A 13,445-nucleotide genomic window follows, 5' to 3' on the forward strand; every position below is an offset into this window, starting at 1 on the left:
AACTCGTAAATTGTGTGCGAAGGTCTGTCGTTGTAGAACGCTCCGGACGTTATGTTGCTATCTATATGTATGGTTCTCACTTTTATTATGTCCACAGGCAAATCGGAACAGTGCACGCTGCGGGGTTCCAGAATTTTCCGCGAAAAACCCAACAGTTTTCCGATACTGTCGTCGTGATCTTTAAAGTTTATCCCGTACGTGTCGCTATAGATTTCACATTTTACCGTATTGTTGTTGGGCTTGATCGAGATCTCTTCTTTTAACTTTGCATTCTTGTCGACCGGATGTTTTTTCGGTAGATGCTCGTTAATGTAGTTTTCAATGTCACTAATTTCGTACGACCCGGTCGGAATGTTTATTACGTTCTCGTGGTTGTCCTCGTCGAAATAATACAACTTATTCGAGCCGTTCTCAATGTTGGGGATGTTATTGTACGAGTGGAATCCGATCAGAGCCAAACCGTACTCTACGCCTTCGTCCAAATGCAGCGGATTGACAAAGTCGATGGACAAAACCGAACTGTGTCCCTTCAACGTAAAGATGACGGACATGTTCTCTTTTGGGGGGAGGCGCGCGCTCCCTCGCTTTTATAGAGAAATTGCAAGCATAAATGGCCGCAATTGTACTGTATAAATTTTTGATATCGGTCGTGATTGTAGTAGATGTTGACGCCATTACCGCCGAAGTATTTAACCAATTCGACGGGCGGTTTTAGGTTACCGAAACTGTCGAAATAGTCGACATCCGTCCCCATTTTCTTGTAGGCTACCCAGTGAGTTCCTCGATTTCGACTCAAGTCCAAATTAACTATACCACACTCTTTCGATCTGATTCGTTCGGGTAAGGTGTCTCGCATAAAGACACCCCTAAAATAAGGTATTTTTAACTTGCGTGCCGTCGCCACTAAATCGATATCGTATAGGGCTCTTCTGGGCAGCTTTATAGGAAGTTTTTTTGCTTCTTCAGGTAGAGACCGAATCCGCCGCTCGGACTCTTTTTCAAAAATAACCCCGAACCGGTCTTCCCGATCTCTTCCATTGCGCGGTCGTGTCGAATGTCCTCCTCTAGTTTCTTTCGTGCGTTTTGCACATCGATGACTGTTTTGGCAATGGCAGCGGCACCGCCCGAGAGCGAACCCAAAGCCCCCAGGGCACCCAATAACGGTAAAAGGGGTAAAATTCCCCCCTTCTTCTTCGATTCGAACGGTATAATGCGGGGCACCTTAATTTTTTTACGCCCGCCCGCCTTTTTGACGGCGTCTCTGCCCGCCCGAAGCGCCTCCGACGCACCGCGCTTTAAAGTTGTCGGATTATCGTGGTGCAACAATTGTTTTTTCTTCAATGCGTTGCGAATTTTTTTAACGATCCCCTGTCGAAAGGAAACGGGGCTACGCTGCTTGCGGGATACTTTAATTTTCTTGCGACCACCCGCCTTCTTTTTTTTTAGCCCCGAGCGACGACGTTTCTGCTGCTGCTGCTGCTGCTTCCGCTGCTTTGGTTGGCCCATACCGAGCTTGCGTTTGGCCTTAACTGTGGCAGTGACAAGGAACGCTCCCGCTTTTTCACCAAACTTCGCGTCTTTCGCTTTTACTCGCTCCCACGCACGCTTTTCCAACTCTTTATCCGCTTTGTGGCGCTCCTCGAGCGATTGGTGTTGCGAATAAGCAATATCGTGTTCCCTACACGCCGCGTCCAAAGGATTCACGCCGCTATCGCCGCGACTAAGCCGTTTTTTCAATTTCGTCCCCGGTCCGCAAAATTGATAACCGGGAAGGTGTAGTTCGAAAGGTAACTTATTTATCAGCGTGTTAACGAGGCCGCTTCCGGACGCAAAGTATAACATACTGACAAAATAAAATTACGGAGTTTCTATATATATACAGGGGGATGGAGGTGGTTGAAGTAATGCCGCACTCTCCCTCATCGAAAATTTAGATTCTGGTTTCGTTTAAAGATTTTTTTTTTGCGGGAACAAGAACGTCATCAACAGGAACACCGGGATGTTCGACTAACTGGACGCAAAAAGAAGAAGAAGACCCTCCTCGATAAATATTTGTTATTGTATATATAGTTTTCTTTAATTAAACTTGGACACGTGGGGGGCGCCTCGCGGTGACGCAGCCGCTGATAGGAATAATGTCGAGAGAGCGCGCGCGACATCTAGCAGCAGCGGCAGCCCCCGGGGACTCTACCAGCGGTGGGGCCCCCCCGCGGGGCGACGCACCACGGACAACGGTTTGGTTGGCACCACCACCACGGACGACGGTTGGCACCACCACGGACAACGATTTGGTTGGCACCACGGACGACGGTTAGGTTGGCACCACGGACGACGGTTTGGTTTGGGCCGGGGTGGGGGGGGACTCTACCAGCGGGGGCTACGCCCCCCATCTCTACCAGCGGAGGCTACGCCCGGGGGCCCCCCCGCGGGGCGAACGGTTGGCACCCACGGACCCCCACGGTTGGCACCACTGACAACGGTTGGCACCCACGGACCACGGACGACGGTTTGGTTAGGCCGAGCGGCCAATGGGCGAACGACCTTGAACCAATGGGCGAGTGGCCTATGGGCGAGTGGCCCATGGGCGAATGGCCCAAGGGCGAAAAGAAGAAGGCACGTGGCCGAGGGGCCCGGGGGCGGGGGCCCGTGGCCGAGTGGCCTAAAAGTGAGGTTAGGGGGTCCCTGGAAGTCCCTTTATCCATCTACTTCCGTATCCAATCGTAACGGTATTGTTTTCGTTTTGACCGGCGAAGGAGGCACCGGCAAAACCTCGACCGTCAACGTCATTTTGGAAGAGGCGGAATTTTGCAGGTCACCGTACATATCCGCGGCTTTTACGGGGATCGCGGCCACGTTCACCCGGAATGCGGCAACTATTCATTCTTCTTTCGGCATTCCTAGGGAAAGAGGCGTAGACGATCGCCGGTGTCTAATTTGGTGGGCGAGGCAGAGGCGGCCGACGACATTAGAAACGCTCGTCATGTTAGACTAGGTGTTTATGTTGGCGTCGTGGATGTTGAAATTGATCGATGCCGTGTGACGGAAATACGGTCAATCGGGACGATCGTTCGGTGGGAAAGTCGTTATTCTTACCGGGGATCCCAAGCAGTTGCTTCCCATTGTCAAGGGCAAGCGAGTGGGAATGAGGTCCTTTTTCGAGTCCATCGTTTCACATCCGGCATGGAGTACTTTCCAACTTTGCACGTCAACGGAAAACATGTGTGTTCATCCGCAAGAGGTGGAGTGGTCCAATTTCATTAGGAGAGTAGGTGACGGGGAAAGGATCGTTTCGGACCACGGACGCGAACCGATTTGCGACAACTGTCTGTTCATTCCTTCCAAATTACTTGTCAAATCACGCGAACAACTCGTTTGTCTACGGGGACGTCTTCGAATCTATGCTCGCTCTTCCCGGAACGAACGAGCGATTATCGGAATTGGCCGAGTGATTGGCCCTCCAGTCCACCCTTTGTCCCGTGAACGGCGAGGTCGAGGAGTTGAACAAAATCATCTCAAAGATCTTCCCCGATCCTTAACGATCGGAGAGAGTCTTTTTGGCGACTAATTCGTACGACAGACAGAGTAACCGGGACGGGGCCGACGATCACGAAATCGCCAATCCCCTCGTGATGGGAGTCTCCAATGAAATTTTGGTAAGTTTAGATTTGTCGGAACTACCGCCGCATCCGTTGACTTCGAATATCGGTTCGGTGGCAATCCTTTTGGTAAATCCTAACGTACGGAGGGGTTTTTGCAACGGACAAAGAATGATAGTTTAGGAGATGGGCGACGACGTGATAGTTGGTCGCATTGTTTCTGGTCAATTTAAGGGCCGTAAATGTGTCATTATTAGAAAACAATTCGCTTTAGAAGAAAAAGAAACGCCATTGCTACCGGGCGGCGGCACATTTTATAGAAAACAATTTCCAATTAAGTTGGCGCACGCAATTACCATCAACAAAGCGCAAGGACAGACTCTTTCGCGAATCGGTTTGTGTCTAAATGTCCCATGTTTTGCTCACGGTCAATTGTACGTCGTTTTGTCCAGAGTGCGTACTTGGCAAGATATTCGCATTTTCGTAAAGGAAAGTCGTAGACTGGGTTGTTTCTTTAAAGACGGTCGCAAAAATAATCCAGTTTTCACGCAGGGCGTTTTTAGACAATATCTTCAATTGAATTCGAAGATTTGCCACTTTTCACTTTTTTGACGATTCCCATTTTCGTTTCGATTTCACGACCCCATTTTCGTTTCGATTTTACGACACAACGATGTCAGTTCACCGATAATGACTTGTAATCGAGGGCGACTTTTTACCGGTCCCTTACCCGATATCGCCTTTTCACCCGACCGTGACTTTTTACCGAATTATGACGTTTACTCGATCACGACTTTTACCAAATACAAATATTACATTTTCCAAATTTTTATTAAGTACACGAGTTCCAATATTTCCTTCCGCCGGTATGAATGATGACTTTTTCCCGATTACAATTTTAACCCGATAATGACGTTCACCCGATTGTGACTTTTACCCGATTACCCGATTACGACTTTAATCCCATCTGCGCCTACCATAGTTGTAACGGGGAATCAGGGTTCGATTCCGGAGAGGGAGCCTGAGAAACGGCTACCATATCCAAGGACGGCAGCAGGCGCGCAAATTACCCACTCCCAGCACGGGGAGGTTGTGATGAAAAATACCGATACGGGACTCATCCGAGGCCCCGTAATCGGGATGAGTACACTCTAATCCCTTTAACGAGGATCAATTGGAGGACAAGTCTGGTGCCAGCAGCCGCAGTAGTTCCAGCTCCAATAGCATATATTAAAATTGTTGGTTTTCGGAACCCCGAGGTAATGATCAATAGGAACGGATGGGGGCATTCGTATTGCGATGTTAGAGGTGAAATTCTTCGATCGTCGCAAGACCGACAGAAGCGAAAGCATTTGCCAAAAACGTTTTCATTGATCAAGAACGAAAATTAGAGGTTGAAAGAGATACCGCCCTAGTCCCCGCATAACAAGCGACCGCGCTTCGCGCGCCGCTTGTTAAATCTCAACCCCCTTCCTCCAACTTTTACCCCTCCGATTTTGCAATTTTTGAAAAAAAAACGGAGAAAATGCCTCTTAAGGGTAAAGGGGGGTGACAAGCGACCCCTTTGGGGCAAAAATTTCGTGCGTTTTTTGGGCCGTCGAGCCGTTTTCGAGATTTTGACATTTTCGTAAAATTTTTGAAAAAGGGCGGTATCTCGAAAAAGGTGCGTCGAAGGCGAAAAATAAACAAATTTTCTTACCGGCCTCGGCGTTATTGATTACGCGGACTGGCGCACTTTGCGTGGGGAATCGATCGGCAAAGTCTCACCCCCCTCCATCCCCTTAAATGGAGTTAATAACCAACTCAAGGAGGGATATGCTGAATCACCAATCAAGAAGTATTCCTCAAAATAATTTTCTGTTTCTGCTCTCCTAGATAAGTTAGACCTCAAAGATCCAGGCTCACCACAACACACATCTATAAAAAGCTTGGAATGATCACAAACGGCTTGAATAATTAAACCACGGTTCTAAAGGTCTGTTTATTCGGACATGACTTCCATCAATCGCCCCAATAATATTTCTTACATTTTGTTTTGTCTGAAAATATCCACTAGTTGTTCTTTTGGTGGAACTTGGAATTTTGGAAATGTCTAAATTTGAAAGAGGCAATAATTTGCTGTAGCTCGTGCTTGGAATAGAGTAAAGGCAACCAACATTAAAAAATCATTTTATAAAATAATGACTTTAGTGTTAGACCCTATATATTAAATTAGGATTATTAGACAATTACTCTTCTTCCGTGTCGGCCTCTAAAAGAGCGCATTTGAAAAACTTAGAAATAAGTAAACCAATTAAGATATTCCTATCAGCTGAAAATTAATAATCAATTAAAATGCCGCCTTTTTAGTTCCGCCGAGATTTGATAAGTTTTAATATTTTTAGTCATTTTTATTAGAATTTATTACCTTATTTTTCTTCTTATCTGTATCAAAATTAGTATAAGAATTCCAAGTTATAACCAAAAGTAACCAATACAGCAAGAGACATAAAGACACACAAGTTGCTGTTAGTTTAATTCCGTATTATTTTTCAAGTGTATCATTCTTGCAAGTTATTAAATCTGAAAGTGCATCTTTTAACCAACGTGGGAATCCAACATTAGATTTTGTTTGCAAAAAGGTGTTAACTCCGTTTTCTGTTTGTTAGTAATCTCGAATCATAGATGGCCCCTAAACAAATAATTTCATCTTGTAAAAACGTGTTAACTCAAATGTTTATGTTCGTATATGGCACCAAGTTAAGAGTTTTTCGTTCAAAGTCAAAAGACGTCGAAGTCATCGGCGGATCAGCGTTGCCGATTGCAGTGTGTTTGTTTTGTTGGAATTTAATTTTCGTGTGTTGCGGGGTTGTGTTAGGGAGGTGCATCGAAATTTAGAAGTATATTTTGACTATTTAGTTGAATGTTGATAATAATAGTATCATGTTTTATATACTTAACTTACATATGCTATAATCATTTCCAGTGTGTCCGCTGGTTGCAATAAGGATTGCGAAAACTGTGAATTTTTAATAAAATTTTGTAGATGCGAGATAGAACGAAGAAAATATTTAGTAATCTTGCTGCTCAAGTAGACGCTGCTAGTGATTATCTGTACACCCGATCCATTTGAAGATTCAGGCTCTGAATATTTTCCGTCAGAAGAAGGTTCGTTCATTATTATTTTTCCAGGGGTTAATTTTGTTTTTATAATATACCCATTTTTAGGCAACAGTAATGCCGATAATAGGCAAATACAATCTAAGCAAAAACCGATATCTCCCAATAGCCCAGTCATATTAGGTAAAAAAAGGGGTCAACCTTGGAATTAAGGATAATAAGCTGTAAATTGGTATGAACCTTTGTTTTGTCATTCTAAATGTTGTCTCAAAAGTTACAAACGCTATCGTGTTCGCGTTTTAAGATATTCAAGGTCAAAGGCCACAAAAATCGGTTTTTCGCGAATATCTGGCTTCCTATTGCTTAAATGAGATTTGCACTTATTATAAAAGTTGTAGGCTATAAAATTCTCTACAACTTTTGTTTAAACTTTTTTTTCATACGACCAACCGTTTTTGGGGTAGAGCGCGAAGAGTTCACAGCGTACAGTCATATACGGCCTAATGCAAGGTCAAGCGTGAGTGATGCTTATCAGGACGTTGTATAAAGTCAATTATTTACTTGAAAATTATAATTATTAAACAATGCCCATGATTTATGTACTAATTATTAATTATTTATATTTAATCAAAATAAGTAACTTGATTATTTATATATAATTATTCATATTTAACAATTTAAGTATAGCATATTATTAATTCTGGATTATAAATTTTAATTATATTTGAAATTAAAATGACAGTAAGAGAATATATTTTACACATACCTTTATTTATCATTTCATATGGCATATTATACATTTATTAAAATGTGAGTTTAAATATTAAAAGTATCTTCGTTGATTTTAATTGTAATAAAATTGTAAATGGAAGCTAATATACTGAAGATATTCTTGTAAATTACTTTCAAATTTTTTGCTTACAGTTATTCTATGGAAAAGTAACATTGGATCTACAGAAACTTTACAATCATTAATATTGACAGATTTGTTAACGGCTGAAAGCGGTAAAACCTTATCGATGCGTTTTAACTTCTTCTTCTTCGTCGTCTTCTTCTTGTTCTCGCTCAAAAATGTTCGATTCATTGTCATCATTCTCATTATGGGTCATATTCATCTCCAAACCTTCCAGAATTTCAGGATCATATGTGCTTTCTTCATCGGGATTACTTGGACATAGTGAAGCGTTGAGGCAAGCTTGTCCGTTGCACTGGCCACAAGCTAAAGAACATTGTAGCCCTGATTTTCTGCATCCACAGTGGGAACCACAACCATTTTTGCAATTGAAAAATATTACGTTTAGTAGTTCGGCTGGTGCTGGAGGTAATAACGTTCTTATGGGCTCCAGGATTTCATTTTCAAGCATCCAGGCCCATTCGTGAGGTTCTAGGTCCTTCACTAACCACGTTTGAATCTGGCAGTAGACACGAATCATATGTTGATGAGCTGCTACACTTGTTGGTGGAAGTGTTGACAATTGTACAGGTTTATTTAGTTTCGTTAATTTGATGAATGGCGTGTAGCGATTTTTCGGCTTCGCTATGAAACACGATAACTGTTCGAAATTTGAATCTATCGACTTGAAATTTTCCACGAGGGTAGAGACCGGGCCCCTAACGGAACCTATTGAAATTGAGAGGGATCGGTGATTGGGAAGTATTTTTAAAAATTCAAAAATCACGTTTTTTTGAAAAGTAAAAAATGACTATATCTCGAAAACGGTTTCGCGGATCGAAACAATTCGCGAACGAGAAGATGCAGAATGTGGATACCCATAAATCCTTATTCTGGATAATTTTTCCCAAATATACAGGGTGTGCCGGTATTTCCAAAAAACTGATCCTCGAGTTACTCTCGCAAAGATAATTGACTGTAAGTTAAACACTGTTACTCAGTCAGAACTTCTTTCTACATGACAGTGTAGGCCGTAGAGACAGCTAAAATCTTTGTATTTAAGGTTTTCGCGTATTGTACAGGGTGTTCGAGATATATCGCGTTTTATTGAAAAATGCAACAGGTGCCCCAAATTTGCAGCTATTGACTTCAAATTTGGCAGGGTGGTAAAAGTCCACCCCCGCACCCAAATACTTGAAGCTAGGTGCAATCGGACATTGCCAAATATTTTTTAAAAATTTTTTGACGTCTTTTTGGGGTGGTGCATAAAAAAATTCATTCCGCGAAAACGCTTTACCCGATCGACAAAATTCTTGAAGTATTAGCGAGAGGGCGGCGCGTCGGCGAAATCAGACGAGACGTGTTGCCAGGCGGGTTCGAGTTTCCACATACGAAAAGAATTTAGCATTTTTTCGAGCAATCCTTTCGTAAATGTAAGTCCGTTCCAATTATTCACGTTTAATATTTTGTCTAGTGTTTGGAATATTTTGGATTTGCAGCCAGTCTGTGAGTGTCAAGTTTATTTACATAAATTATTTTACGACAAGAAATCATGCGTTTTCTATAATAGAAAATTACCAATTGCAAATACAAGTTCATATTCAGTTTTACTTAAATTTCAATCGAGTATTAGCGAGTACAAATTTATTATTTATCTAGTTTTGTGAATTATTGTACTGAATGTCCGAGATTAACAAGTTAAAAATGTTAAGAGGCCTGATAAAATCTAACTTAACAAGATTTAAAACATTTTTAAATACAATCACAGAATTAAACGATGACATTGCGTGTGAAGTAAGATGTAGGTTGAATAAATATGAGTCTTTAATAGACGAATTTAATGAAACACAAACGTAATTAGAAATTGAACTAGGTGCCGATTATATTGCGGAAATTGAACAGTTGGAAAGAAATAATTTTGAGAACGATTATTTTAGCTTTCGCAAAAAAAGTTGAAAGTTGAAGCGAAGTGATTCAATCGATCGAGATTACTGAGGCAAATTATGCAGTTGCGTGAAAATTAGTGATCGAAAGGTTTGAGAATGAAAGATTAATAGTTTTTAACCATGTTAAGGCCACTTTTGACATTCCATTAATACAAAAAGAGTCGCACTGTGATTTAAGAAATGTTTATGACACTTTGACAAAAAATTTAAGATCTTTGGAATCATTAAATGAAAATGTCGCTAGCTGGGATACTCTTCTAATATATATAATTGCATCAAAGCTAGATTCAAGTACCCGACGATTATGGGAATCACAAAATCTATGGAAGATATGCCAACTATGAACCAACTAAACAAATTTTTCAAACAACAATGTGACCTGGTAGAAAAACTAGAGTACAATGTTAAAGTTAGCAAACAAGAAAAAAGAATGCCAAATAATCAATGTCAAAAAAGTCATTCATCAAGTTTTGTTAGTACCAGCAATATTAAATGCTATTTTTGCAAGGGTGCTCATTCTGTTTACGCGTGTGAGAATTTACTCAAATTATTTCCTGAAGAAAGATTTCGAGAAGTAAAACAAATACGTCTTTGTGTTAATTGCTTCAGACCAGGCCACTTACCAGACGCATGTACTCATTCAACATGTCGCTATTGTAAAAGAAAACATAATTCACTTGTGCATGTAGATTATTCATCACGTAACATTGCGCGGACTTCCAATCAATCAATTCATGATCAAGTTCAATCAACTAATTCTCAAAATAATCAAGTTATGCAAGTTAGAAGTCAGGCCTTACCTGAATCCAGTCAAGTTTCGCATGTATCAAGTCAGGTCTTACCTGAATTTAGTAAAGATATAAGTCAAATTTCGCAACTAACAATTCAAGTTTCACACATTTCAAGTGAACCAATCCCTTATCAAGTTTTGCTGTCAACAGCACTTATTAGAGTAAGGATTGCAACGGTCAATTTTTTCAAGCAAGAGTTTTATTAGACAACGGTTCACAGAGTAATTTTATGACAGAAAATCTCAGGCAGAAGCTCGGTTTGAAGAAAACTAGGGTTAATTATTTTATAAAAGGAGTTGGTAGTGCACTTGGTGGCATTAATCACCAAACAACGGTCGACATTAGTTCAAACTATTCTAATTTCAAGGCTACTATTTCATGTTTAATTCTACCCAAAATTAAAAATTCCCTTCCATTATCTTCATTTAAATCTAGTTGGCTAAAAATACCTTCCAATATTAAACTAGCAGATCCAAGTTTCAGCAAGCGAGGCAATATTGACATGTTATTAGGTGCTAGTATTTTTTGGGATTTATTAAGTGTGGGTCAAGTACAACTGGCACTAGGTAAACCTATCCTTCAAAAAACTATTGGGTTGGACAATTTTCGGTAATTTACATTGTGACGAAATAAGCTATCAAACGAGTAATTCCTTGTTATGTTTGTCAGTGGATTGTGACGACAAGCTCAATAATCAATTAACCAAGTTTTGGAAACTTGAGGAATGCAATCACTTAAGTAATTCATTATCCCAATCGGATTAATTTTGCGAGGAATATGTTATCATTAATTTCAGTCATAACCTAGAAGGCAGATTTATAGTTCGTATACCATTGAAAGATAATTTTACGCAGCTAGGTGATTCACGTCAAATGACTATTGAGCGGTTTAACTCATTAGAGCGAAAATGCTAATTTTAAACAAGAATATATGAATTTTCTGCGTGAGTACCAAGAGTTAGGTCATATGAAACTTGTCAATGAGCAAGCTCCTTCGAATATAACGAGAGAGTTTTATTTGCCTCATCACGCAGTGATTAAGGAAACAAGTCTAACAACCAAGTTCAGAGTTGTATTTGATGCTGGCGCGAAATCAGACAGCAATTTGTGGTTAAATGATGTTTAATATCAAGGTCCCACTTTACAATCCGAGTTATTTTCTATTCCCGTTTGCTTCAGGCAGCATAGATATGCATGCCCTGAATTTCTAAAATGTATCGCCAGGTGTTGATTAGTAACGATTATCAACCTCTTCAGCGTACTTTTTGGACAGAAAATCTCCCGGATATTTTACAATGTTTTCAATTAACCACCGTTACTTATGGAGTCAAATCTGCTCCCTATTTAGCTGTTCGGTGTCTTTTTCAACTGGCTAAAGAATATAAATGAACTTTTCCGAAAGCTGCGGAGATCATTGAAGAGGATTTCTCTGTTGATGATCTTCTCACGGGGAGTGATTCAATTGACGAGCTTCTAGATTTTCAGCGAGATGTATCAAATATCCTAGCATTCGCAGGTTTCAATGTAAGAAAATGGTAAACAAGTAAACCAGAGTTGTTTGATAAGTTTTATGTTCATGACCATCTCACTAACGCTATTTTGAACTTAGGAGAAAATGAAAACAGTAAAACTCTGGGCATAATGTGGAACTCTAATCTAGACACCATACATTACTCCATGCCTATTTTCATTCTAATGTTACCAAGCGAGCAATCTTATCGAAGATATCTCAAATTCTTGATCCTTTGGGTCTTCTAGGTCCATTTATTATTGTCTCAAAAATAATTCTACAAGAATTATGGCAATCAGGTGTTTCATGATACGAAACCATGCCACAACCAATTTCCACAATTTGGTTGGAATTTATATCAAATTTACAATCGATCAATTCTCTCAAAATTCCTAGACACGTAATATGCGTTAATCCTGTTTGATTGAAATCCATGGGTTCTGTGATGCGTCAGAGCGTGCTTATGTTGCATGTGTGTATATTCGATCGCGAAACTCTAGTGGTATCTATATCAAGCAAGTATCACTACCACGCTTAGAATTATGCGGCGCAGCATTATTATCAGAACTTGTAAAAAAGGTTGAAACTTCTCTTAAATTAAATATAAATAATCGATTCTATTGGACCGATTCAATAGTTTTGAGTTGGATCAAGGCACCAGCAAGAACTTTCGATGCTAACCGAGTCGGTAATATCCCATCCCTCTCAGATCCAAGCGATTGGCGTCATATTCGTTCAAGCGAAAATCCAGCCGACGTTTTATCCAGAAGCGTTAGAGTTCAAGAGCTACTCAATTTCACTCTGTGGTGAATAGACCCAAATTTCTTACTAATTGACAGTTCCGAATGGAATTTAGATAACAATTTCCCCTGTTCCAGCGATATTCCCGAAAAACGAGTTACTTTAGCACACGCTGTTGAAATATACAGTTTTGATTTATATTACAAGTTTTCAAATTTGATTAAACTACGTCGAGTTTTTGCATATTGTTGTAGATTTAGTCACAATTGCAGGATCAACAGGCAAAATCGTCATATTGGTCCATTATCAGTTAGTGAACTCGAATATTCATTGACAACGTTAGTCCGAATTTGTCAATTACCATCATTTTCTGATGAATATCACAAGTTACTAGCCAAAAAATGTATAAAAAGATCTGTTACGGTTTTATCATTAAATCCTTTTATGGACAACGACCACATTATTAGGGTTGGTGGTAGAATTAAAAATTAATTATTTACGTTTGATAAAAAACATCAAATTATTTTAGCATCTGATCATAAATTAACAAAATTAATTTTATTGAATGAACATGAAAGATTATGTTATTGCGGTCCTCAACAATTACTAGTTTCAATAAGAGAGAGATTTTGGCCAACTTCTTGTCGTTCTATTGCTATAAAAATCACTCGTAACTGCATCACTTGTTTTCGAGCTAAACCAGTTAGCCAAGAATATATTATTGGAAATTTACCAAAGGCACGTATAACTCACTTTCAAGTGTTTACAAATGTCGGAGTGTATTACGCAGGCCCTATAATGATAAAGGATCGCAAATTACGAGGGTCAAAAATGATAAAGTCTTACATTTGTCTTATTATTTGCATGGCAA

The sequence above is a fragment of the Cylas formicarius genome, unplaced genomic scaffold (genome assembly GCF_029955315.1).
Source record: "Cylas formicarius isolate icCylForm1 unplaced genomic scaffold, icCylForm1.1 PGA_scaffold_9__14_contigs__length_23061073, whole genome shotgun sequence".
Taxonomy (NCBI): domain Eukaryota; kingdom Metazoa; phylum Arthropoda; class Insecta; order Coleoptera; family Brentidae; genus Cylas; species Cylas formicarius.